The sequence below is a fragment of the Coregonus lavaretus genome (genome assembly GCF_964263955.1).
Source record: "Coregonus lavaretus genome assembly, chromosome: 12".
In the NCBI taxonomy this organism is placed as follows: Eukaryota; Metazoa; Chordata; class Actinopteri; order Salmoniformes; family Salmonidae; genus Coregonus; species Coregonus lavaretus.
Genome location: NC_139999.1, coordinates 27792787 through 27806908, shown reverse-complemented (window position 1 = coordinate 27806908; position 14122 = coordinate 27792787).

The window sequence follows — 14122 nt, the reverse complement described above, 5'->3', positions numbered from 1 at the left end:
TTTTGCAACCAAGTACTAAGTCATGTTTTGCAGAGGGGTCAAATACTTATTTCCCTCATTAAAATGCAAATAAATTCATAAAATTTTTGACATGCGTTTTTCTTGATTTTTTTGTTGTTATTCTGTCTCTCACTGTTCAAATAAACCTACCATTAAAATTATAGACTGATCATGTCTTTGTCAGTGGGCAAACGTACAAAATCAGCAGGGGATCAAATACTTTTTTCCCTCACTGTATATGCCATCGGACCTCTGTGGCTATCTCCTGACATTGTTCCAATGTACATTGTTATTAGGATCTTTCCTCAGTGTGTGTCATGGTAAACCCGATCCTTCTAAAGTGTGTGTGGTTGTCCATATCAAACCCATGCATGTGTTCTAGTTGTCCCCTCTGGTCTGACATGTGGTCCTGAAGTCCCAGCCTGGGACTGTTGTTTTCCTCTGGGCTGCTGTTACTCAGACAGGGACGAGGGCCGAGGTGGCAGCCCCAGCCAGCGGTGTATGGGAGCAGCTTTGTGACACTTCACTCTTCTCCTCCTTTGATCCCTTAATTGATTGACTACAGGAGCAGGGGATAAACAGTTCCCACAAGAGCCGATTCCCCTCGCCTCTCTGGAATGGTTTAGATAAAGTGCAGAGGGCCTGTCTATATAGCTCTCCTATACGGACGTAGGGCCATTGAAGGTGGCTGTGCGGTGTGCCACGGTGGCTTAGCTCTGGGCTGTGTCAGTCATTCAGCCAGTCAGTCAGTCCTGGGCCCAGGGCTTGGGGCTTGTGTCCTGCCCGGTGCAGAGCTATGTGGCTGCTGGAGGTAATAGGTTTGTTTAGATCACAGGGATGGAAATGAAACTCCTGAGTCTCAGAGTGAAGAGAGAAGACCAAGGGGCCCTATCACTTAGGAGGCAGGGACGGAGGGATGGAGAAGTCACTGCTACAGTACAGCCAGCCACACACTTCCAGAGTGAGTCATAGAGGCAGTGATTTAGATCTATTTTAGGACCTTGGCCATGCTGTAATGTAAAACCTGCAATTGAAGAACGGGCGATTGAGAGGCGTGGAGAATGAGGAGGAAAGGTAGGAAGGAAACAACCAGTAAGAGTTCTCCCTCATGAGGAAACCTTCTGCCTTTAATAACTCTCAAAGTATATGGGACACAAATAATCATCAGAACATAATCTAAATATAGAGTAATAAGACATTGGGGTGCATTTAAAGAAATCAAAACTCCATAATGATAACTGCTGGATCTGGAATATGATAATAGTATTCTGATAGTATTCTCAGCAAGGGTTCAAAGCAGTGTGTAGGTACATGCTAAGGAATGATTATGACAGGCTTTAGGAAGAAAGGGTTTTATTATTTGAGCTTATGTGTCATATTGACTAAAAACGTTCCCAGCTGTCGCCATGAAAGCACTTACAGTATAATAATCCCCCAAATCCTGTAATTATTCCAGGATAGGCTGTGTACCTGAGCCGCAGCTTTCTGCTGCTCACCTCTTGGATACCCCCCTCCTCCCCCCACCCACACATAAACACACACACACACACATACACACACACACACACATACACACACACACACACACACACACACACACACACACACACACACACACACACACACACCTCCCCCCTGAAGGAGTTTGAAAAGGAGATGAGGGAGAAAAAAGGCCAAGTGAAGTTATAAATCTAAGAGATGGGAGTGAGATAAAAATCACTGTGAAGCCCAGTTTGATTTACATTTCAAATCTGTGCTGTGCTCTCAGACTAATTAATATTAATAACAAAAATGGAAATGAGTGCAGACAGTGGCAGCCCCTAAGTAAAGAACAAACTCGGTTCATTCAGTCAGGAGATACATACATAAGTCCTTTCTCGGGAGAAGTGGGCTCCTAACAGGCATGACGCCTGGGCATAGACCGCCATAGACAGAGACAATTTTTCTAGATAATAGCCTATCACGCAGGATACAATTTAAATTAAAAAATGCAATTTTCACCTTGAAATGAACAAATGATTACAATTTCTATACAAATTAAGGCATCCAGGCTGCGCCTCAGTACTGTGCCAGGGCCATGAAACTTGACATAATTACCATGAAATACATTTTCAAATATTTGTATTTTGTCCACCGCTTTTAAACATGCCATTCTGCCTTCTGTGGGTTTGTGATCTCACCTTCTGGGGGAAATACATAAAAAAGAGAGAAAATCATCAGAGATGAAAAGCTCTTCAACACCAGAGATAAAAATGTGTGAAAAAAAAAAAAAAAACATAAACACGGGTACACAGTAAATCAGTGGTGTGGCTCTGCACAGCGGCCCCTGGAGCTATCTCTAAAAGCCAAATTACGGCTCCTTATCGGGGGAATCATATCTACTAGCTATCTGCTCCTGCATGAGATAGGCTCCTCTCTCTCTCTCTTTCCTCCAGCTCTGCTCTGCTCTGCGCTCATTGCCACAAATGCTATTTATTTGTGATTACGGACACCCTTTGAAAAAAAATGTGTTTTGTGTTTGAGATCCAAAGTTTCGGCAGATTCTGAACTCAAGAGATTCTTGAGAGAGGAGGGTGTTGCATGGAGAGAGCACCTTATTTTGGGCAGTGGTGTTGGAAGTGGTCTCAGGAGGAAAATAGAGAGCGAGAGAGAGAGCGGGAGAGAGAGAGAGAGGGATGAAAGTCTAGCCCATGGGAAATATGAGACAAGACCTCAGACTGTTATGATGTTTGTATCCTATAAGTGCTTTCTTAGAGGATTCATACAAAGATTGAGCGTTCAATTGAGAATAGATGAAGAAATTGAGAAACAAAGTTTATGATTATATTTGTTTAAAAAAATACCTTATACAACTGGGCATTTTATGTTGCAGACTGAGTGTTATTATTTTAATGGTAGTGAGAGCAAGGGTTTCATTTTTGCAGACCGTTGTGGTACATCTTTCAGCCAGCAGCATACCACCCTGCATCCCTCTGCTGGCTTGCGTCTAAAGCTAAGCAGGGTTGGTTCTGGTCAGTCCCTGGATGGGAGACCAGATGCTGCTGGAAGTGGTGTTGGAGGGCCAGTAAGAAGCACTCTTTCCTCTGGTCTAAAAAAATATCCCAGTGCAGTGATTGGTGACATTTCCCTGTGTAGGGTGTCGTCTTTCGGATGGAACGTTAAATGGTTGACCTGACTCACTAAAGATCCCAAGGCACTTATCGTAAGAGTAGGGATGTTAACCCTGGTGTCCTGGCTAAATTCCCAATCTGACCATCATGGCCACCTAATCAACTCCATCTTCCAATTGCCTCATTCATCCTCCTTCCTGTCCCCTGTAACTATTTCCCAGGTCGTTGCTGTAAATGAGAATGTGTTCTCAGTCAACTTACCTGGATGTGGAAAACAAGTGATGGCTCCATGCAGGGTCAATCAAGCCATTGTTCCCTATTTGTAGGAGAGGGGGGAAGACCCCAGCCCTAAAGAAGTTCACTTGAAAATAGATTGTATCCTTCCCCTCCCTGGCCCTGTGGCCAGTCCAGGCTCAGACAGTGATCACCCCTTCCTCCATCCTCCACTCCTTTTCCCCTCCATCTGTTAGACTCCCTCAGCCAGAAAGGCACACATCAGATTTAAATAGTTGACCTCTTAATGCTGGGGTCAGCGCCGCACCGGCAGCAATTTCACACTCAAGATGGAAGGGAAATGAACAGTGAGGATGCTGGGGGTGACATGGAACGCTGACCACGCCAGTGGACAGCACTCTGACCGCTTCACCCAGCTAGACTGGGCAGGACAGGGTGTATAGAGAGAGAGTGGTACAGGAGCACATACCTGAGAAACTGGCACCCAACTGCCCACTGACCCCGCAAGAAAACCCTAGAGGGACAAGGAACTGACCTACAATCACAGCTACTGACAAACTGACTGCATAGGTGGAAAGCTACAAACCCCACTCAGCACAGCTGAGTCTAATGGAGAGTTAGACTGACGCGTTGCTTTTAAAGACCCACCGTATCAGTGAAGCTGTAGCTGTAGCACCTCTCAATATCACAGCTCCTGGGGGGTCTTTTTCTACAGTGCCTTGCAAAAGTATTCATCCCCCTTGGCGCTTTTCCTATTTTGTTGCATTACAACCTGTAATTTAAATGGATTTTTATTTGGATTTCATGTAATAGACATACACAAAATAGTCCAAATTGATGAAGTGAAATGAAAAAAAAAAATAACTTAAAGTGGTGCGTGCATATGTATTCACCCCCTTTGCTATGAAGCCACTAAATAAGATCTGGTGCAACCAATTACCTTCAGAAGTCACATAATTAGTTAAATAAAGTCCACCTGTGTGCAATCTAAGTGCTACATGATCTCAGTATATATACACCTGTTCTGAAAGGCCCCAGAGTCTGCAACACCGCTAAGCAAGGGGCACCTCCAAGCAAGCAGCACCATGAAGACCAAGGAGCTCTCCAAAAAGGTCAGGGACAAAGTTGTGGAGAAGTACAGATCAGGGTTGGGTTATAAAAAAATATCTGAAACTTTGAACATCCCACGGAGCACCATTAAATCCATTATAAAAAAATTGAAAGAATATCGCACCACAACAAACCTGCCAAGAGAGGGCCGCCCACCAAAATTTATGGACCAGGCAAGGAGGGCATTAATCAGAGAGGCAACAAAGAGACCAAAGATAACCCTGAAGGAGCTGCAAAGCTCCACAGCGGAGATTGGAGAATCTGTCCATAGGACCAATTTAAGCCGTACACTCCACAGAGCTGGGCTTTACGGAAGAGTGGCCAGAAAAAAGCAATTTCTTAAAGAAAAAAATAAGCAAACATTTGGTGTACGCCAAAAGCCATGTGGGAGACTCCCCAAACATATGAAAGAAGGTACTCTGGTCAGATGAGACTAAAATTGAGCTTTTTGTTCATCAAGGAAAACGCTATGTCTGGCGCAAACCCAACTCCTCTCGTCACCCTGAGAACACCATCCCCACAGTGAAGCATGGTGGTGGCAGCATCATGCTGTGGGGATGTTTTTCATCACAGGGACTGGGAAACTGGTCAGAATTGAAGGAATGATGGATGCCGCTAAACACAGGGAAATTCTTGAGGGAAACCTGTTTCAGACTTCCAGAAATTTGAGACTGGGACGGAGGTTCACCTTCCAGCAGGACAATGACCCTAAGCATACTGCTAAAGCAACACTCAAGTGGTTTAAGGGGAAACATTTAAATGTCTTGGAATGGCCTAGTCAAAGCCCAGACCTCAATCCAATTGAGAATCTGTGGTATGACTTAAAGATTGCTGTACACCAGCGGAACCCATCCAACTTGAAGGAGCTGGAGCAGTTTTGACTTGAAGAATGGGCAAAAATCCCAGTGCCTAGATGTGCCGAGCTTATAGAGACATACCCCAAGAGACTTGCAGCTGTAATTGCTGCAAAAGGGGGCTATACACAGTATTGACTTTGGGGGGGTGAATAGTTATGCACGCTCAAGTTTTCTGTTTTTTTGTCTTATTTCTTGTTTGTTTCACAAAAAAAATTATTTTGCATCTTCAAAGTGGTAGGCATGTTGTGTAAATCTGATGATACAAACCCCCAAAAAATCAATTTTAATTCCAGGTTGTAAGGCAACAAAATAGGAAAAATGCCAAGGGGGGTGAATACTTTCGCAAGCCACTGTATGTCTGTAATATAAACAATAATATGAAATCAAAAATATGAAATCAAAATGTACGAAGGTGTTTGTTATAATTATTTAAAGTTGAGTGTGAATGTGGTTTATGTGTCAGTTTTGTGAATGAACACAGAGACAATGATGACAGTTGAATGGACAGTTTGGTTACCCAGCCTCTGGGTTTGAGCTCCTCTGAGTAATGTTTTGCTTAAGTGGCTGTCAGGTTCATGAAGGAGGGGGGAAAGTGTGTAAATGTGAGTGTAAATAGAGTGTCAGATCAGCACCCCAGGGAACAGAGGTGAGGAGAGTGTGTGTGTATGCGTATGTGTGTGTGTGTGTGTGTTTGTGTGTGCATGCGTGCGTAATGACTGTTCAACCCACCTCTGTCTGTCCCCAGAGCCCTCTGTCTGTCCCCTCCTCTCCTCTGTGTTCCAGACCCTGGCTCTCTCTCTGCCTCCCCTGTCTGCTCCTCTACGCTCCCAACCGGGCACAGCTGGAGAGCGGCTCCTTATTCATTCATGAGAGAAGCACCGGATAAATAAAAAGGTTCATTACCGCGCTAAAGTGTTACTAATGACATGTACCTGCCACCAAGCACCTCTGAAAATCTAATGTGACACACTAGAAAATGGAAAATCTATTCTGCTGCACTAGGGCCTCCAGTGATGCCGGCACATATTCACTGGAAATTTCCCTCCGCCTGCCCCCCATTTGTGTCTCTCTAAAACCAATATTTACAATCCCATAGCCATTATGTCCTACCAGGCCCTGTGCACCCGCTGTCACGACCTCCATATTAACTGAAAATTGGACTCTGCGAACTTAGCAGGGAAGGAGAACCTCCTCTTTCAAATGAGAAGGGCAGCACCAGGGAACCCAGGATGGGGCCATCTCTTATGCCCCTACCGCCTCTACACCCTCTCCCCCTAACCCACCTCATCACACAACATTCCATCATTTGACAATCCAACGTCAGTATGCACAGTGATATAAAGTACAGCCTAAAAATGGCACATAACTACTTTCATCATGTAGTACATATCAAAATACTTTATTACTAAAGATTCATCAGGCACTTTTTAGATTTATTTAAGATGTGTATTGTGACATTTTCTTCACAGGTTATAACAATGTGTCAATAAACTGGTGGACTTGATACACTCAGAGTTCTACTGTATGTCATTAACTTATGTAAATAGGCCTCCTAGCCCAGTGTTTAGCAGCAGCTAGGATGTATGCTATTGTAATTATCTCATTAAGACAGTTAAATGCCTACTCCAATTTCTGTTACACAAGCAGTGCTGCATTGAGAAAGCTGTGTGGCTGCCATGGTAACGGGTTTTAAGAGTCTTTTAAGGTGCACTTGAGAGAAATGGTGCATCAGGCCATGGTAATATTATCTTCTGACGGACACTTGCCATCCTCACAGCTGGTTAATGCAATTTTAATCAATTTTCTGAAAATAGTAGTATGCAGATATTGTAGAATCTGATAATAAATATTACCCACATCAGTAAAAGGGAAATGTTGCACCAGATCAAGTTCTCTATCCAAAGATGCATTAAATTATTGTTTTCTTATACAAACTGTGAAATAATGATCATATTCTATATCAAAATGCTAAGAAAGTGGACATGACCTGTGGAAATAATTAATGAGACTAAACAGAAATTAAGTAATGGACAATACACAGGCCTTCAGAAAGTATCCATACCCCTTGACTTATTTCACATTTTGTTGTGTTATAGCCTGAATTCAAAATTAATTAAATAAAATAAAAAGTCTCACCCATCTACACACAATACCCTATAATGACAAAGTGAAAACGTGTTTTTAGAAATGTTTGCCCATTTATTGACAATGAAGTACAGAAATATATCATTTACATAAGTATTCACATCCCTGAGTCAATACATGTTAGAATCACCTTTGGCACATTAGTTGGTTGTTGATCATTGCTAGACAGCCATTTTCAAGTCTTGCCATAGATTTTCAAGCCCATTTAAGTCAAAACTGTAACTAGGCCACTCAGGAAGATTCAACGTCATCTTGGTAAGCAACTTCAGTGTATATTTGGCCTCATGTTTTATGTTATTGACCTGCTGAAAGGCGAATTTGTCTCCCAGTGTCTGTTGGAAAGCAGACTGAACCAGGTTTTCCTCTAGGATTTTGCCTGTGCTTAGCTCTATTCCATTTATTTGTATCCTAAAAAACTCTCTAGTCCTTGCCAATGACAAGCATACCAATAACATGATGCAGCCACCCCCATGCTTTAAAATATGAAGAGTGGTACTCAGTGATGTGTTGTGTTGGATTTGCCCCAAACATAACGCTTTGTATTCAGGACATAAAGTTAATTTCTTAGCCACATTTTTTTGCAGTTTTGCAGGATGCATGTTTTGGAATATTTGTATTCTGTACAGGCTTCCTTCCTTTCGCTCTGTAATTAGTTAGTATTGTGGCTTAACACAATGTTGTTGATCCATCCTCAGTTTTCTGCTATCACAGCCATTAAACTCTGTAACTGTTTTAAAGTCACCATTGGCCTCATGGTGAAATCCCTGAGCGGTTTTCTTCCTCTCTGGCAACTGAGTTAGGAAGGATGCCTGCATCTTTGTAGTGACTGGGTTTATTGATACAACATCCAAAGTGTAATTAATAACTTTACTATGCTTTTTTTTACTCATCTACCCTTCTTTGCGAGGTATTGGAAAACCTCCCTGGTCTTTGTAGTTGAATCTGTGTTTGAAATTCACTGCTTGACTGAGGACACTTACAGATAATTAATTGTATGTGTGGGGTACAGAGATGAGGTAGTCATTCAAAAATCATGTTAAACACTATTATTGCACACAGAGTGAGTCCATGCAACTTATTATGTGACTTGTTAAGTTTTGCTGCAGTACCCTCAGCACCCCTACTTCCCGCAGCTATGACTAAATATATTCACTGTTGCTATCGAAGTCATTCTTAAGGGTAGGTTTAACAGAGCAAATTAAATGTAACCATACCTTATAAGTCATATATAATAAATTATACCATTTAGGCCCATATAGCATTTGCAAAGTCATCAACAGCTTTTGTTTCAATTCAACCCAGGGTTAAACAAAAAATAGACAATACATATGGGCCTAGGGTTTCAAGCTTTGTTTGATTATACATTTAATTTTCAAGTTAATCATTAATAATTTGGATTCATGTCTCCATCTCAACTAAACATCTAAGTTAAAGAATAGGACTAAATCAAATCAAATCAAACTTTAAATGAACTTTACATAAAGTTTGATTTGATTTAGTCCTATTCTTTAACTTTGATTCTTGGTTGAGATGGAGATGTGAATCCAACATATCAATTATTAATTGGTAGACAAACTGGATTTAAAGCCAGACTAAGTCAGTGGCACAAAATAAATATCTCGTTCAAATGTTGATATTTGGTTGCGTTGACAACCAAACACAGTTTAATATCACTTTTGCAACACAGTAAATAGCCTATTAACAAATTATATGTTGGATTCAAGTCTCCAACTAAACCAACATTAAAGTTAAAGAATAGGATTAAGCCAGTGGCTCAGATGAAACTATCCAAGCGTTAGATATCCTTTAAATGTTTATATTTGATTGAATTGACAACCAAACACAATTCAATATTACTTTTGTAATACAGTAAATAGCCTAAAGTTAAGGCTATCTTACAAACTAATGTAACAGTATTTATTCAAATTAAAAATGAGTAACACATCCATGGCCACATTTTGATGTTAGCCTACAGTGACTATAAATGTCTTCTTATGTAATCATAGAAAGCGTGCATGTTCAAAATAGAATCCAAATGTTGCAGGTCTGTGGAGAGCTTCACAAAGATGTGAAACGTGAATCTGTGCAGAATCTCAAACAGCATTGATCACTTGCACTTTTCCATTTTCGTTTACATTTAATGTAATCTCAACCACTATCCAGGTCATTTGGTTGTGCTATTAGATGAAGCACAGTGATAATACATTAAGTTGTGGTATAAATACAGAATATCTGACATTTCATTCCCATTTGAACTTTGTTGTGCTTTTAAATGGTTGAAAGCACAGTGGTAACACATTTAGATAACAACTAAACCAAAAATCAGCACATTGTTTTTCCACGTTGGTTGTGCTTTTATAGTAGATGGTTGAAAGCATGCATAGTGGTAACACCGGGAATTCAAAAACTTCTGGCTGTCTTTTTGAGTGGGTAGATAAAGGTTGAAATCTCATTGATCAACTTCTCTACCAAATATTACCCACATTTCCACGTTAAATTGACTTGGTGTACCCATTGGGCAGGCTTTATCCACCAATACATAATTATGTGTTTTATTTATAATTTCATGATATGAACCAGAAATTAATTCATGATTAAGCCCAATGTTATTTAATTTAAAATGGTTAAGCATATGCAGCTCCTGCTCCTATCAACAATCAAATAATAAGTGATATGCAGCGAGTGTCCTGGAACATACAGTATGGTGCTCCTCGCCTGTCAGTCTGCATTAGGTTCCCCTGCTAGCCAGCTGCATATTGTTGTCCTCTCCCTGGCCCTCCCAGCCTAGAAGACCTGTTGGTGGAGTCTTAAGGGCCCTCTAATTGAATCAGTGGCCCCATCAGCGTCTCAGCAGAGACTCAAATGACTGTTTGCTCAACATGTCTGCAATTTTGACTGATTAATTCATACGACGCCAAACCAAATGTTCTGCCTTGTTTGTCATATTACAACCAAGCTCTGCACTCTCCTCCCTAGCAATTTAATGTTTTCTGGCTCTGAGAATGTCTATGTGAAGTATTTCTGGAAAGCACTAATTTGTTCAATCAAGTTCAGGACGAATCAAGAAGACTCCTACCTGAGAGTTGCTAATTGAAGAATGTTATAAGACCACTAAAGGAAACGTAATTTCTCAGAGTAGGTTAGCTGGTAATTGCAACTATTTGAAATACTACCAGGGAGAGATTAGGATGAGGTTGTTAACGTGAACATCAGATATATAGAATATTATCAACATATCCTCTCTTACCCAACATGCAGACATGCATGGAATACTGTAGGGCAGGCCTGGCCATCATATTCATGTATGGCCCTCCAAACACCTTCTGTTAAAGAAACAGGTACAATGATACAGTATACTGTATAAAGTATAATAGTACAAAAACAAAAGTCATATTACAGTTTTTTTATCGCTTTGGTACTATTTTCACAAGTATGTAGTAAAATTTCACAACACTTAGTACAAAACTCAAAACAGATAATCAAAAACATTAAGCACATTTGAAATTGACTAAGTACAACACACAAAATCACAGTGACTTTTTCACCAAACATAATCAGTGTTTCATCTGGTAAACCTATATATTTTTAACTGGTTTGTCTACTGTATATGGATTTTGAGAACTACAGAAATACAATATGTGTTTGTAAAGTGTAAACATCTAAATGACATGTATAAAACATGATAACCATACATAATGACTACTCGTTATTGCTAATTCATTTCACATAGTGGTAACCACAATTGGTCACCATATAAAGGGGTGTGTGTGAACACTTGCAATTTCTTTCAACATGGAGCAGGAGAGACAGCAAGGGAGAGGAAGAATTCAAAAAGCTCGTGGACAAGGGGCCCTTCAGAGAGGTGGGTATGCGCCCCGTCAAAGAGGTCAAAGAAGTGGGCATGGGCCCCAAAAATAGTTCAAAAAGGTGGACATGGGCCCCATCAAAGAGTTCAAAGAGGTGGGCATGGGCCCCATCACAGAGTTCAAAGAGGTGGGCATGGGCCCCATCACAGAGTTCAAAGAGGTGGGCATGGGCCCCATCAAATAGTTAAAAGAGGTGGGCATGGGCCCCATCAAATAGTTCAAAGAGGTGGGCATGGGCGCCGTCAAAGAGGTGGACATCAGAGGGAGGCAGACGGAGGCAGACGGCAGGGAACTGCTGTGTCTAATGAAGTCCGGGCCATCGCCGTTGACCATGTCAATTCGATCATAAGAACATTTCGCCAAGAATATGCACTATGCTTTACCATTACATTTACAGTAAATTACATTTTGTAATGCACGCAAATTCACAAAACATGTCACAGTATTCTTACAGTATGATCTGTTGACAATATACTCTGTTCTACCCTCAGAATTGACAGAGGACCCCATGCTGGTGGCCGTGGCCGTGTGCTGACCGACCAGCAGGAGTGGGCAGTGGTGGAAATGGTGAGGGCCAGGAATGACATACGGCTGTCCGAAATAAAGCAGGCCATTGAGGAGAACGATGACACCTTTGACAATGTGGCATCCATCAGCCTACCAACAATCGCCCGCCTTCTGAAGAGGCACCAGGTATCTCTGAAACACATTTATCTGGTGCCTTTTGAGAGAAACAACGGCCGGGTGAAACAACTGTGGGCCGAGTATGTTCAGGTACAGCACTATGTACTGTATTACTGTTACTATTCGATGCACATGTTACTTCACAATATCATGTTGGAACTATACTATAAAAATAACTAACCAAAATATATTTTTAGAAGGTGATGGTGCTTGATGCTGCTGTGAACCATCACAATGATATATTTGTTGATGAAGCGTGCTTCAACCTGGCCAAAGCCCGATGCCGTGGGCGGAACCTCATCGGCCAACGGGTGACCGTCCAAATGCCTGGACAACGTGGGGGAAACATCTCCATGTGTGCAGCTATCGCTGAAGATGGTGTGGTAGGACGTAGGCCATTACTTGGATCCTACAACGCTGCACACCTCATTGTGTTTCTCAAAGAAATTGAGCAAGCCTGTCAAGGTGAAGGGGTCACCTATGTCATTGTGTGGGAGAATGTCAGGTTCCACCATGCATAGGTGGTTTAGGCATGGTTTCAGGCCCATCCCCGATTCTGCCCCCATACTCTCCTTTCCTCAAGCCTATTGAGGATTGTTTTTCAGCATGGAGGTGAAAGGTGTAATATCGCCATCCCAATGAACGTGCCACCCTCCTTCTGGCCATGGATGAGCCATGCGACGACATCAACGCAGACCAATGTCAAGCTTGGATTTGCCATGCCAAAAGGTTTTTCCCGCAATGCATGAATGAGGACATTCACTGTGATGTGGATGAAAATGTATGGCCAAATGCTCAAGACAGGCTTGATGCAAATAAATGCGTGCTAAACATTATGTTTTATTTTCATTAATTTAATTTGTTTCATTTAATTTATTACATTTGATTACAGACAGTACACCTATGTTGCATTTATCTGAAAAATAAAATGTATTTTTTGCATGAATGATTGTAGAGGATGTTTTCATTGATCACACATTTGATTACACATTGGATAGATACCGTATTATGGACATATTATAGATTTTCTGTCAGTTTTGTTGGGTAATGTACTGAAAGTGTATTGGCTAATGTGAAAACTGTGTAATCTACTGTAATTTACAGTACTGTAGCATATTACTTTCAGCACTTCTAAGGGGGATTTGAAACACGTATCTTGCATTGTTTGCAATTGGATTAACTGGTAGTTAAAACTACTACATTGAAAATATATAATTCAGTTGTGCTTTGGTGATTAAACCAATGTTCTCATTACATTTCACAATAAACTTCTATTTTGAATCAATGGTTGTATGATGAGAGATGTTTACAATCCAAATGAATGCACAATGACAGGTTGTCACGTTCGTTGATGAACAGGTCAGACCAAGGCGCAGCGTGATATGCATACATGTTTATTATACCGAATAAACACAACGACGACAAAACAACTAAACGAAACGTGAAGTCCAAGGTACACAAACAACATACCTCACACGGAACAAGATCCCACAACCCACTAGTGCCAATAGGCTGCCTAAGTATGGTCCCCAATCAGAGACAACGAGCGACAGCTGCCTCTAATTGGGAACCACACCGGCCAACATAGATCTAGACATACTAGATCTAAACATAGAAAATACAACATAGAAAATACCAACAAGGAATATACACACCCTGACTCAACGTATAAGCGTCCTCTGAGTCAGGGCGTGACAGTACCCCCCCCCCCCCAAAGGTGCGGACTCCGACCGCACAACATACACATAACAGGGTAGGGTCCGGGTGGGCATTCCGCCCCGGAGGCAGATCCGGCTCAGGGCGTGACGACCTCTCACTCTTCGCCTCCCTGTTGCGCCCCTGGTCTGGTCTAGACCTCGGCGCGTTGCTTCCCCTCTCCTTCCTCCCACTATACTCCAAGCCCTGTCTGGACCCTGGTGTGGGAGACCCCGAACCTGGAGAGGGGGTGACGTCTGGGTCTGGACTGGAGCCGCTGACCGGAGCTGGACCGGGCACCGGTGGAGCGGACTACTCAGGCTCCGGACTGGAGCCGCTGACCGGAGCTGGACTAGGCACCGGTGGAGTGGACTGCTCTGGCTCCGGAGTGGAGCCGCTGACCGGATCTGGACTGGACCCC